General features: G+C 41.1%; 1 pseudogene; it reads left to right on the forward strand.

Moving 5' to 3' along the window:
• Window positions 1-11,345: 11,345 nt before the first annotated feature.
• Window positions 11,346-15,792, forward strand: part of LOC106591777 (ventricular zone-expressed PH domain-containing protein-like) — a 203,813-nt pseudogene continuing 199,366 nt past the window's right edge.

Genomic DNA, 15,792 nt, shown 5'->3' on the forward strand with positions numbered 1-15,792 from the left:
TGTGTATGTAATGTGTGTGTAATGTGTGTGTAATGTGTATGTAATGTGTGTGTAATGTGTGTGTAATGTGTATGTAATGTGTGTGTAATGTGTGTGTGTAATGTGTGTGTAATGTGTGTGTAATGTGTGTGTAATGTGTGTGTGTAATGTGTATGTAATGTGTGTGTAATGTGTGTGTAATGTGTGTGTAATGTGTATGTAATGTGTGTGTAATGTGTGTGTGTAATGTGTATGTAATGTGTGTGTAATGTGTGTGTAATGTGTGTGTAATGTGTATGTAATGTGTGTGTAATGTGTGTGTGTAATGTGTGTGTGTAATGTGTGTGTAATGTGTGTGTAATGTGTGTGTAATGTGTATGTAATGTGTGTGTAATGTGTATGTAATGTGTGTGTAATGTGTATGTAATGTGTGTGTAATGTGTGTGTAATGTGTGTGTAATGTGTGTGTAATGTGTGTGTAATGTGTATGTAATGTGTGTGTAATGTGTGTGTAATGTGTGTGTAATGTGTGTGTGTAATGTGTGTGTGTAATGTGTATGTAATGTGTGTGTAATGTGTGTGTAATGTGTATGTAATGTGTGTGTAATGTGTGTGTAATGTGTGTGTGTAATGTGTGTGTAATGTGTGTGTGTAATGTGTATGTAATGTGTGTGTAATGTGTGTGTAATGTGTGTGTAATGTGTATGTAATGTGTGTGTAATGTGTATGTAATGTGTGTAATGTGTGTGTAATGTGTGTGTAATGTGTGTGTAATGTGTATGTAATGTGTGTGTAATGTGTATGTAATGTGTGTGTAATGTGTGTGTAATGTGTGTGTAATGTGTGTGTAATGTGTGTGTAATGTGTGTGTAATGTGTATGTAATGTGTGTAATGTGTGTGTAATGTGTGTGTAATGTGTATGTAATGTGTGTGTAATGTGTGTGTAATGTGTGTGTAATGTGTGTGTAATGTGTGTGTAATGTGTGTGTAATGTGTATGTAATGTGTGTGTAATGTGTGTGTAATGTGTGTGTAATGTGTGTGTAATGTGTGTGTAATGTGTGTGTAATGTGTGTGTAATGTGTATGTAATGTGTATGTAATGTGTGTGTAATGTGTGTGTAATGTGTATGTAATGTGTGTAATGTGTGTGTAATGTGTGTGTGTGTAATGTGTGTGTAATGTGTGTGTAATGTGTATGTAATGTGTGTGTAATGTGTGTGTGTAATGTGTATGTAATGTGTGTGTAATGTGTGTGTAATGTGTGTGTAATGTGTGTGTAATGTGTATGTAATGTGTGTGTAATGTGTGTGTAATGTGTATGTAATGTGTGTGTAATGTGTATGTAATGTGTGTGTAATGTGTATGTAATGTGTGTGTAATGTGTATGTAATGTGTATGTAATGTGTGTGTAATGTGTGTGTAATGTGTGTAATGTGTGTGTAATGTGTATGTAATGTGTGTGTAATGTGTGTGTAATGTGTGTGTAATGTGTATGTAATTGTGTGTAATGTGTATGTAATGTGTGTGTAATGTGTGTGTAATGTGTATGTAATGTGTGTGTAATGTGTGTGTAATGTGTGTAATGTGTGTGTAATGTGTATGTAATGTGTGTGTAATGTGTGTGTAATGTGTGTGTGTAATGTGTGTGTGTAATGTGTGTGTAATGTGTGTGTGTAATGTGTGTGTAATGTGTGTGTAATGTGTGTGTAATGTGTGTGTAATGTGAATGTAATGTGTGTGTAATGTGTGTGTAATGTGTGTGTAATGTGTATGTAATGTGTGTGTAATGTGTATGTAATGTGTATGTAATGTGTGTGTAATGTGTATGTAATGTGTGTGTAATGTGTGTGTAATGTGTATGTAATGTGTGTGTAATGTGTGTGTAATGTGTATGTAATGTGTGTGTAATGTGTGTGTAATGTGTATGTAATGTGTGTGTAATGTGTGTGTAATGTGTGTGTAATGTGTATGTAATGTGTGTGTAATGTGTGTGTAATGTGTGTGTAATGTGTGTGTAATGTGTATGTAATGTGTGTTTGTGTTGGGTCGGTCTGCATGTGTGTGTTAAGGGCGGCAGGTACCCAGAGTGTAGGAGCGTTGGGCCAGTAACCGAAAGGTTGCTGGATCGAATCCCCGAGCTGACAAGTAAAAAATCTGTCGTTCTGCCCCTGAGCAAGGCAGTTAACCCACTGTTCCCCGTGCGCCGATGACGTGGATGTCGATTAAGGCAGCCCTCCGCACCTCTCTGATTCAGAGGGGTTGGGCCTGACTGGTGGAGTGCTGCAGCGATGGTAGTCCTTCTGGAAGGTTCTCCCATCTCCACAGAGGAATTCTGGAGCTCTGTCAGAGTGACCATCGGGTTCTCGGTCACCTCCCTGACCACGGCTCTCTAATTCTGTGTGATTAGTTTAGGTATTTAGTAAATAAATAATTAATCACACAGAATTACATATACACAGAATACAAATGATGTCATACAGAAAACGTCCTGGTGGACGGAACCTGTATGAAAGCTGGTTACACAAAGGAAAGGGGGTTGGGCTTCAATGAAAGAGTGGGAAGATTTAGGAACAAAGAAACAGCAGCTATGCTATCGTAAATACATTATCTTATGCATTAGTAAATTACCGCCCATTTGGAAAAGGAAAATGCTATAAATATTTACTCTGAGCTGCGCTTCGGTAGATTGGTCGTAGATGCTGGCCGGGTTGGCCAACAGATCTTCCTGTCCTCGGAAGAATGTCTCTGGTGGTAAATTGGATACGTGGTGGTATCTTCGTCCGTCTGTTAGACTGGATCCGTCGTCCGTCCTTTCCTAGCCCCCGTCTACAGCGGCCGCTGCTAACTCAACAGCTAGGAAGTATCACTTCTGTAGTGAATAAGCTCAAAGTTCATACCATTCGCAACCAAAGCTCACGCCGAGGTTGGCTTAGTTCTGTACTTGACGTGTGTCCTTCTAACGTAGAGGCTGCAGACCTCACGTACTGGAACAACGTGGTTATCTTTTCGTCAAAGGCTTATATAGTGGAGAGGGGGAGGGAGGTGTTTCATCGTTTATAACCCCTCCTCTTCACAGGGGTGGGCCACTGATCAAGCAGGGCACTTTCCTTATGAAAACCCAAATCTCTCATTTGGAAGCTAAAATTACATTTAATCTCCTAACAAACAATTTCAATATCAAACATTTCAATTGCATAACAATTCCATGTTACTCTGATAACTAGAGGGCGTATACTTTCTCAGATACAGTTTATGTCGTCCTGTCATCAGTCATAATGTCTCAGATGACAACCGAACTGACATACATACTCATTACGTTCCCAAGCATATTTCCAACTGGTTTTATTACCAAAATATGGTTCCCTTTCCCCATTTGTTTGATGTTCCCAGACTCTCTATATTTAACACAGGCTATTCAAGTCCTTCAGTAGGGTCAGAGAGGGGAAGGGAGAATGGTATTTATGGGGGGGGTCATAAACCTTACCCAAAGGCCAACGTCATGACAGAATGATGGAGGCCACTGTGTTCTTGGGGACCTTCAATGCTGCAGACATGTTTTGGTACCCTTCCCCAGATCTGTGCCTCGACAGAATCCTGTCTCTTTGCTCTACGGACAATTCCTCCAACCTCATAGCTTGGTTTGTGCTCTGACATGCACTGTCAACTGTGGGACTTTATATAGACAGGCGTGTGCCTTTCCAAATCACATCCAATCAGATTAATTTACCACAGGTGGACCCCAATAAAGTTGTATAAACATCTCAAGGATCATCAATGGAAACAGCTCAATTTAAAGTCTCATAGCAAAGGGTCTGAATACTTTTTATTTGTAATGTGAGGATCCAAGGGCCCATGCCAAATCTTTTCAGCCTCCTGAGGTGGAAGAGGCGCTGCCTTGCCCTCTTCACGACTGGGTGGGTGTTTGTGGACCATGTTAGGTCTTCAGTGATGTGGACGCCAAGGAACTTGAAGCACTCGACCAGCTCCACAGCAGCACCGTCGATGTGGATGGGGGTCTGCTCTCCCCTCTTTCTCCTATAGTCAACGATCAGCTACTTGGTCTTAGTGATGTTGAGGGAGAGGTTATTCTCCTGGCACCAAACTGCTAAGTCTCTGACCTTCTCGCTGTAGGCTGGCTCATCGGTGTTGGTGATCAAACCTACCACCGCTGTGTCGTCAGCAAACTTTATGATGTTGTTGGAGTCGTGCATGGCCACACAGTCGTGGATGAACAGGGAGTACAGGAGGGGACTAAGCACACACCCCTGAGGGGCCCCCGTGTTGAGGGTCATCGTGGCCGAGGTGTTGTTGTCTACCCTCACCACCTGGGGCCGGCCCGTCAGGAAGTCCAGGATCCAGTTGCAGAGGGAGGAGTTCAGTCCCAGGGTCCCTAGCTTAATGATGTGCTTGGAAGGCACTATGGTGTTGAACGCTGAGCTGTAGTCTATAACAGAATTCTCACATAGTTATTTCCCATCTTGTCCAGGCGGGAGTTGGCAGTGTGAAGTGAAATTTTGTCATCTGTGGATCTGTTGGGGCGGTAAGCGAATTGGAATTGGTCTAGGGTGTCTGCGATGATGGTGTTGATGTGTGTCATGACCAGTCTTTCAAAGCACTTCATAATTATTGATGTGAGTGCAACAGGGCGATTGTCATTTAGGCAGGTTACCTTGGAGCTCTTGGGAACAGGGACAAAGGTGGTCAGCTTGAAACATGTTGAGATTACAGACTGGGACAAGAATAGATTGAAAATGTCTGTGAAGACACTTGCCAGCTGGTCTGCGCATGCTTTGAGAACACGCCCTGGTACTGCATATGATAGTTAAGCAGCCTACAGAGAGCGAGTGTGATGTCTAGTGTGGGAGACAACTGTGTTTAGATTAGCGACTGCATCGCTTTGGTAATGAACATTCTTCTGTCTCCAGGCTTATGTTGTTATTGGGAAAATGAGCAGAAATGATAATTTCTTTGACTGGCCTATAAACTCTTGGAATATATGTGGTAACCAACCTCTCTCCGGAACCTAAAAAAATCATTGAAAATGTACAGAAGTATGTCAAGTGAGAGACAACTGTGAAAGGGTGTATTTGAGGGTGGAGAATGGTATGTGAAGGATGGTATGTGCCAGCTGGTGGAGGGAGAGAACGGGAGGAGATCTGGCACTGAGGATGGACACATCTTCCCTGTCTCTCCTCCTTCTCCTGGTGAGCAGCGATACCTCACTCACTCATGCTTCAGTACCAGTTGGTGAAGGGAGAGATGGGAAGGATGTGTTATTCTGACGCTGAGGATAGACACATCTTCCCTCGCTCCTTCCAGCAGATTGGGAAATATACACTAACCCTATCAACTAGGCTACCTGGGGCGGCAGGTAGGTAGCCTAGTGGTTAGAGCGTTGGACTAGTAACTGAAAAGGTTGCAAGATCAAATCCCCGAGCTGACAAGGTACAAATCTGTCAATCTGCCCCTGAACAAGACAGTTAACCCACTGTTCCTAGGCTGTCATTGAAAATAAGAATTTGTTCTTAACTGACTTGCCTAGTTAAATAAAGGTAAATAAATCAACATCAGGTAGAATACTCAGGAATTGTTATTGTGGGGCTTGCGCAGCAAGAGCCCCAGCTTAGATATTCAACATACTTGTTCTTCTTATTATTCAAAATTCAAAACGTCCGGAATGGTCTCACTCGAGTTGCTTGTACACAACTTCTTGATATCTGTTATACTTTTTATGTTATTAAACTTTTAGTCCGTTTTTTGACCTAAATCTACTTTCATAGCATTTCATCAAGATTCTATAGAGACATCATCACTTCCAACTGCCATTCTCTAAGTGAAATAATGCAACTTTTGACACAAATCAGCTAATTCTTACACTTTGCAACAACTTAGACAACAATTTAGAGTGTTCACATCTTCGTCGACCTCTCTGGTACTTAAATCTGGCGTTTGATCCAAAAAAATTATATTCGGATAAAAAGTTACAGCAGTTTAAGTAACCTCATCAACAACATTTCTGCAACATTTCTTTGCAAACTACTGCCGTTTTGACAACTACCCCAACAAGTTAGACAATACTATTCATATCTGTTCAAAATATTCTCTACAGAACTTACGGTACAGCTGTTTTAGTAACTGCATTACCACATCTTCCCAAACAACTGCCGTTTTGACCACATAACGCAACAAGTTGGAGAAAAAAATATTCTCTGCTTTTCAAACCCGGAAACGTATTTGGAATCGTGTCTACCAATCTGTAGATATGGCCGTTTTAGTAACCCATTGCCTGCTATCTTCTAACAGCAGCTCTCTGTGTCCTTATTGAGTTTCCAAAATAGAACCGTTGCTAGGATACTCACTGACACTGAAGGACAAAATTATGAGGAGAGAGAAGAGAGTGACCACAATTACTGACCACAACACAAATATTGATCACACAACAACTGAAGCACAAAACTACAGACCACAACCACACAAATACTGACCACATCTACTGAGCAAAACAACTGACCACAACCACACAAATACTGACCACATCTACTGAGCAAAACAACTGACCACAACCACACAAATACTGACCACATCTACTGAGCAAAACAACTGACCACAACCACACAAATACTGACCACATCTACTGAGCAAAACAACTGACCACAACCACATAACAGAAACTGACCGCAAAAACACAACTGCTCACCACATCTAGTGACCACAACCACACAACTACTGACCACACATCTACTGACCACACATCTAACTACTGACCACCCATATAACTACTGACCACACATCTAACTACTGACCACACATCTAACTACTGACCACACATCTAACTACTGACCACACAACTACTGACCACACATCTAACTACTGACCACACAACTACTGACCACATATCTAACTACTGACCACACATATAACTACTGACCACACATCTAACTACTGACCACACAACTACTGACCACACATCTAACTACTGACCACACATCTAACTACTGACCACACTTATAACTACTGACCACACAACTACTGACCACACATCTAACTACTGACCACACATCTAACTACTGACCACACAACTACTGACCACACATCTAACTACTGACCACACATCTAACTACTGACCACACAACTACTGACCACACAACTACTGACCACATATCTAACTACTGACCACACATATAACTACTGACCACACATCTAACTACTGACCACACAACTACTGACCACACAACTACTGACCACACATCTAACTACTGACCACACATATAACTACTGACCACACATCTAACTACTGACCACACAACTACTGACCACACAACTACTGAACCACACAACTACTGACCACACATCTAACTACTGACCACACATATACCTACTGACCACACATCTAACTACTGACCACACAACTACTGACCACACATCTAACTACTGACCACACATCTAACTACTGACCACACATATACCTACTGACCACACATCTAACTACTGACCACACAACTACTGACCACACATCTAACTACTGACCACACATCTAACTACTGACCATATCACACAACTACTGAACCACATACCTACTGACCACAACTTCGGACCAAATCTACTGACTATTGATGGGAATTAAAAATGATTTCAATATTTGAATAATATAATCAAAGTACAACTTTTCACTTTTTTTCACTAGCACAAACAAACTTTTATAGAGCTTTAGCAAACCCCACAACTTTACTTGTAAAGTTGCCATATAGTTAGAATTGTTATTATTAATGAATTGTTATTAATTGAATAACTGATGGTGTGCTCTGTTAAAATGTTGAAATAGAATGTTTCATTCTCTTATATGATTATATGCTTTGAAGCCCACTGGTATCTCCTTGCCTCCTACTTTCACTGGAGGTCACAAATAGTTTATACAATAGCACAGATTCCCATTCCATCATGAATCCACATCAACACCATTGGGTTTCCCATGGGAAGGAGAAACAGTAATTCAATGGATAGAATCCTTACCCCTGTTAGCAGTCTACGGACAACATATGTCAGCAGTCCATGCTTTGGTTTTGTTTACCTTACCAATGTTTTCAAAATGTTCATGTTTTAGCATTTGTGGCACAAATCCAATTCAAGTCAATGTGCTTTTATGGGCTGTTTTTCTACACTTCATGTTCCCTGTTGCAATTTGTAATAATCCAGATTTGTTCATTGACTTTACCTCCAAGTGCTCTATTCTCTTTTGTTTAAATATAGCATGTGGTTAATAGAAGAGTATCTCAATGTAGTTTGGGGTGTCCAGCTGGTTTGGCTGGTTTCATGTAGCCCTATATAAGGTCAGTCTGGAAGCCTTCATCTGTCCCATCTCTGGCCCGGGGACCTAGGCTGGAACTCAGCCTTACCTTTGTGCAGTATGTGGGCCAGAACTGGGCCACAGCTTTCTAATCTGATGGTGCACAGTGTGTGGGTCAGAACTATGCTTAATCTCTTTAATCTGATGGTGCACAGTGTGTGGGTCAGAACTATGATGGAGCTCTTTAATCTGATAGTGATGCAGTATGTGGGTCAGAACTATGCTGGAGCTCTTTAATCTGATAGTGATGCAGTATGTGGGTCAGAACTATGCTGGAGCTCTTTAATCCGATAGTGATGCAGTATGTGGGTCAGAACTATGCTTAATCTCTTTAATCTGATGGTGCACAGTATGTGGGTCAGAACTATGCTGGAGCTCTTTAATCCGATAGTGGTGCAGTATGAATGCTGGCTTTGGGCTGGGGACCCAGGCATACTGGACCAGAAAAACACTTAGTATGTGGCCCACAGCTGTTGGAATTATTTTGTTATCTAGGTTAGGCTAAAGTCATATTTTTGTCTACCAGTAGTCTCAGGGGCGAAAATCTGATATCAACTTTGGAGGGGACAATTACATGACATTTTCTCAAGAGTAATTCCTGAGGGGGACACCAAAAGTAGTGCTGTAACACATAGCCTACATTGTAATATGGTAAATGTATATTGAGGAACCAAAGAAATAAGGTGTTTGCCGTACTCCTAACTACCGGTACCCAAAACTACACAACTAATCACAACAGCAATACCATTGCCTTTAACAAATCTTAGTTCAGTCACCAGTTTAAGTTGAGAGTGGGGGTATCCAATGTTGCCAAACAAAGACTCAACAAACTTACCTGAGACTCCCTGTCTCTGCCAGTCTGTCCCTGCATATCTGTCCCCAACTCTGCTGTCTGTGTGCCATCTGTTGCCTGCTCTGCCTAATGACATCATTGTGAAACATTTCCATTAGAATTTCATTTCTTTCTTATGAACATTTTATCAACTAGTCTTTGAGATATTAGGCTACTAGGGTTCTTACTATGCGTTTTGGTGTACTGAAAAATACTCTGATGTCCGTCTTTTATTTTTCTGCCATTTTTCTACCTGGCTGGCTGGCTACACCCACACACAGTGTGTAGGTTATTTACAGTAGGAGATGGGCTTCTATCATCTTATCTTTTATCATTCTATTTGGGCTTCGATCTAAAAGGTAGCTAGCAAATGTGAAACAGATTAAAATGACAAGAGTTGACAGCTGTATGAGTTCACCATTTACACAACATATGCTGCAACCTTTTGTAATTTTAATAGTTTGTTTCATATTGGCTGGCTTCCAACAATAGCTGAATTTGCAAAGCTAGCGAGCACCAATTCCGTTTCAGTGGTGTTTGCTATAATCTTTGCTACCCGGGTTAAATAAAGGTGAAATAAAATAAATAAATAAAAGTTCCCTTGCAACAATTTAGCTTTTGCAACAAGACCATTAAATATATTTAAGACAATGGTAGAAGAGAGTGTAGTTCTGTTCAGTCTGGACTCCAGTTTATCGCTAACCTTATCACAGGGACTTTGAAGCACTAACTTACATCATCTGCATGCCGATCTTGGAATAAATTGACGATAGCAAAGATTCCATCTTTGACGAGGCCACATAAATGGAATAGGTACTAGCTAGCTTAATAGTTAATATTTGCGCGCTAGCTCTGCATATTCAGCTAGTGTGTGTGCGCGATTGACTGGATTAACCTCACGTCAGTTACGTTCATTGAGTGCCTTTCAGACAGTGGATACGACCCCTCTGTTACCTTGCCAACTAAGGAACTGGCAGTGGATCAAACCATTGTGAGGCAAAGGGTGGGGGGGGTCGCAATATTTTGAAACTTAAGAACGCGCTATTAATCATATTTTTCCCAGGATGGGGGGGTCGTGTCTCCCCCGTCCCCCCGGGATTTCCGCCCCTGAGTAGTCTAAAGGCGCAGTGGCGCATCTGATTTGATTTGAGCATGTAAATCTTGGTGGGGTAACAACAACAAAAAATGTGGGAGTCATGCCAGTAAAGCCACTACTGTACACAACACAACACTGAACAATACATTAATTGCACTATAACGGTAACAAACAGTGCCCACAAACTGTTAGGGCCTACGTAAAGCTGTCCCAACAGCAGGGTCCCAACAGCAGAGTCCCAACAGCAGAGTCCCAACAGCTTACCACTGCTAAATCTGGCTATCAGCCAGTTGGATGACCGTTCAAAATGTCTTTGCCAGTAGATTGTCGACTTGATTCATGATGATGACTGCTAGCTAAGATTTTGAAATTAAGATGTTGACATGATCAGTCCAATCAAAGCTACTGTACATATAACGTGATTTGACGTCATTTTATCTGTGGCCAATGACCTTGAGCCTTCTTGGAAGGGCACTTCTAATGTAACTCTATGGCAACACCCAAAGGGCTTGAATTTTCCATGTCTACCCTTACTAAGGACTTAGACTTGGTGGTGACGTAGTGTCCCCATGAGTGACAGAACAAGGTGCAACACTCCTATTTTCTGCTGGCTCGCCCCACCACCACAGAAAGCACTGAGCTGGGCTGAAACACCTGCATTTCGGAGCTGCCTTACTCAACAAAACAAAAAAGAGACCATGTTTGTATGCGGCTTTATTAACTAAATTATATATATATATTTTTTTTTACATTGTTTGCAAACTGATATGTGACACGTATTAATGCCAAAATAACATGAAAAACAGGCAAGCCCCCAAAAAACAAAAACAATTTTTTGCTAAAAATGTAGGTCTCAAAAGAGCCCCACCTACCCTGAGTGACGGGTCGCCACTGCCTAGGGAATGCAATTTCAGCCCCTGATAACATCTCATATGTAATGGATTTATAAGCCGTTTATAAGCAAGCTTTACTATAAAATATAATCTGGTACAAATTTCCTAATTTCCATAGGAATGACTTTCCAAATTCAGCCTTTGACCCGTGCGCTGATCTTTACCACGGGATGGCGCGCTTCTCACGGTGCACCAGGACTGTGTGTGACGAAGAACTGTCCGGTGGGACAACTTGGGACCGCGCGTCAATTCTTTGCGTTTAGTCGGTTTTTAACGGATTTTAAAAGCTTCATTCTTTTCCCCCCAGAACTGACTGACGTCAACAGAATAAAGGGTGAGATATTTCACGTTTTTAACCGGGATTTGTGCTGTTGTTGTTGTTTAGTGATGTCCGGTTAAACACCATAACGTGGAAATGAGTGACATCCTCGCTATGTCGGAAAAGTTAAACGACATCGAATGTGTGTAATCAAATTGAAATTATAGAGGTCAAGAAATCACGGATAGAGGTGAATGAATGTGGAATTGTTGAATGATAATGTTATCTTCTGTAATGAAACATGCTGGTCCATACGGAGGGAAACAAGTGCATCCAGACAAGAGGCTTCGGTTTTGTTTTGTAATTAGACGATTCATTAGTATATTAGGCTATTTCAGAGAACGTCCATACAATGATTTTGTTTTAATTAGGTTATGCAATCTCGTTAAAACGTTGAAATGCAATGCGTTTGCGCGAATGATGCCACTATTGTTAGGGAACTTGAACTTCTCGTCTATTGTTTTGTTTTGCAGAAACCTTTTTATGGAAAAATGTTAGACTTAAGATTGTCATTCCGTCTTGAAATAGCTTACGGTTTAGTCACGTGTAACCTACCATTTCTATTGCATACATCTTTAAAGTGTTATTTATGCGCAATGGTGAGTTTCCATGAGTAATATTTGTACTTCTCTCTTGATCTCTCTCTCTCTCGCAAGCGCATACGTACGTGCACACACACACACACACACACACACACCTTACACACACACACACATGCCTGAGCGTCCCATGCTTACTCCTTTTTCTAGTGAGAGCTAAAGGGCTCCTTGACAAAGCTATGGAATGTAGGTGTATTACCTGACATGGTGAATGTAGGTGTATTACCTGACATGGTGAATGTAGGTGTATTATCTGACATGGTGAATGTAGGTGTATTATCTACATTAGGACCAGACATGGTGAATGTAGGTGTATTATCTGACATGAGGTGTAACCTGACATGTAGGTGTATTACCTGACATGGTGAATGTAGGTGTATTATCTGACATGGTGAATGTAGGTGTATTACCTGACATGGTGAATGTAGGTGTATTATCTGACATGGTGAATGTAGGTGTATTATCTGACATGTAGGTGTATTACCTGACATGGTGAATGTAGGTGTATTACCTGACATGTAGGTGTATTACCTGACATGTAGGTGTATTACCTGACATGGTGAATGTAGGTGTATTACCTGACATGGTGAATGTAGGTATATTACCTGACATGGTGAATGTAGGTGTATTACCTGACATGGTGAATGTAGGTGTATTACCTGACATGGTGAATGTAGGTGTATTACCTGACATGGTGAGATGTAGGTGTATTACCTGACATGGTGAATGTAGGTGTATTACCTGACATGGTGAATGTAGGTGTATTACCTGACATGGTGAATGTAGGTGTATTACCTGACATGGTGAATGTAGGTGTATTACCTGACATGGTGAATGTAGGTGTATTACCTGACATGGTGAATGTAGGTGTATTACCTGACATGGTGAATGTAGGTGTATTATCTGACATGGTGAATGTAGGTGTATTACCTGACATGGTGAATGTAGGTGTATTATCTGACATGGTGAATGTAGGTGTATTACCTGACATGGTGAATGTAGGTGTATTACCTGACATGGTGAATGTAGGTGTATTACCTGACATGGTGAATGTAGGTGTATTACCTGACATGGTGAATGTAGGTGTATTACCTGACATGGTGAATGTAGGTGTATTACCTGACATGGTGAATGTAGGTGTATTACCTGACATGGTGAATGTAGGTGTATTACCTGACATGGTGAATGTAGGTGTATTACCTGACATGGTGAATGTAGGTGTATTACCTGACATGGTGAATGTAGGTGTATTATCTGACATGGTGAATGTAGGTGTATTACCTGACATGGTGAATGTAGGTGTATTACCTGACATGGTGAATGTAGGTGTATTACCTGACATGGTGAATGTAGGTGTATTACCTGACATGGTGAATGTAGGTGTATTATCTGACATGGTGAATGTAGGTGTATTACCTGACATGTAGGTGTATTACCTGACATGGTGAATGTAGGTGTATTACCTGACATGGTGAATGTGGGTGTATTACCTGACATGGTGAATGTAGGTGTATTACCTGACATGGTGAATGTAGGTGTATTACCTGACATGTAGGTGTATTACCTGACATGGTGAATGTAGGTGTATTACCTGACATGGTGAATGTAGGTGTATTACCTGACATGGTGAATGTAGGTGTATTACCTGACATGGTGAATGTAGGTGTATTACCTGACATGGTGACATGTAGGTGTATTACCTGACATGGTGAATGTAGGTGTATTACCTGACATGGTGAATGTAGGTGTATTACCTGACATGGTGAATGTAGGTGTATTACCTGACATGTAGGTGTATTACCTGACATGGTGAATGTAGGTGTATTGCCTGACATGGTGAATGTAGGTGTATTACCTGACATGTAGGTGTATTACCTGACATGGTGAATGTAGGTGTATTACCTGACATGGTGAATGTAGGTGTATTACCTGACATGGTGAATGTAGGTGTATTACCTGACATGTAGGTGTATTACCTGACATGGTGAATGTAGGTGTATTACCTGACATGGTGAATGTAGGTGTATTACCTGACATGGTGAATGTAGGTGTATTACCTGACATGGTGAATGTAGGTGTGTTACCTGACATGGTGAATGTAGGTGTATTACCTGACATGGTGAATGTAGGTGTATTACCTGACATGTAGGTGTATTACCTGACATGGTGAATGTAGGTGTATTACCTGACATGGTGAATGTAGGTGTATTACCTGACATGTAGGTGTATTACCTGACATGGTGAATGTAGGTGTATTGCCTGACATGGTGAATGTAGGTGTATTACCTGACATGTAGGTGTATTACCTGACATGGTGAATGTAGGTGTATTACCTGACATGGTGAATGTAGGTGTATTACCTGACATGGTGAATGTATTACCTGACATGTAGGTGTATTACCTGACATGGTGAATGTAGGTGTATTACCTGACATGGTGAATGTAGGTGTATTACCTGACATGGTGAAGGGATGTAGGTGTATTACCTGACATGGTGAATGTAGGTGTATTACCTGACATGGTGAATGTAGGTGTATTACCTGACATGGGGAATGTAGGTGTATTACCTGGCATGGTGAATGTAGGTGTATTACCTGACATGTAGGTGTATTACCTGACATGGTGAATGTAGGTGTATTACCAGACATGGTGAATGTAGGTGTATTACCTGACATGTAGGTGTATTACCTGACATGTAGGTGTATTATCTGACATGGTGAATGTAGGTGTATTACCTGACATGGTGAATGTAGGTGTATTACCTGACATGGTGAATGTAGGTGTGTTACCTGACATGGTGAATGTAGGTGTATTACCTGACATGTAGGTGTATTACCTGACATGGTGAATGTAGGTGTATTACCTGACATGTAGGTGTATTATCTGACATGGTGAATGTAGGTGTATTACCTGACATGGTGAATGTAGGTGTATTACCTGACATGGTGAATGTAGGTGTATTACCTGACATGGTGAATGTAGGTGTATTACCTGACATGGTGAATGTAGGTGTATTACCTGACATGGTGAATGTAGGTGTATTACCTGACATGGGGAATGTAGGTGTATTACCTGACATGTAGGTGTATTACCTGACATGTAGGTGTATTATCTGACATGGTGAATGTAGGTGTATTACCTGACATGGTGAATGTAGGTGTATTACCTGACATGGTGAATGTAGGTGTATTACCTGACATGGTGAATGTAGGTGTATTACCTGACATGGTGAATGTAGGTGTATTACCTGACATGGTGAATGTAGGTGTGTTACCTGACATGGTGAATGTAGGTGTATTATCTGACATGGTGAATGTAGGTGTATTACCTGACATGGTGAATGTAGGTGTATTACCTGACATGGTGAATGTAGGTGTATTATCTGACATGGTGAATGTAGGTGTATTACCTGACATGGTGAATGTAGGTGTATTATCTGACATGGTGAATGTAGGTGTATTACCTGACATGGTGAATGTAGGTGTATTATCTGACATGGTGAATGTAGGTGTATTACCTGACATGGTGAATGTAGGTGTATTACCTGACATGGTGAATGTAGGTGTATTACCTGACATGGTGAATGTAGGTGTATTACCTGACATGGTGAATGTAGGTGTATTACCTGACATGGTGAATGTAGGTGTATTACCTGACATGGTGAATGTAGGTGTATTACCTGACATGGTGAATGTAGGTGTATTACCTGACATGGTGAATGTAGGTGT

The sequence above is a fragment of the Salmo salar genome, chromosome ssa09 (assembly GCF_905237065.1).
Source record: "Salmo salar chromosome ssa09, Ssal_v3.1, whole genome shotgun sequence".
In the NCBI taxonomy this organism is placed as follows: domain Eukaryota; kingdom Metazoa; phylum Chordata; class Actinopteri; order Salmoniformes; family Salmonidae; genus Salmo; species Salmo salar.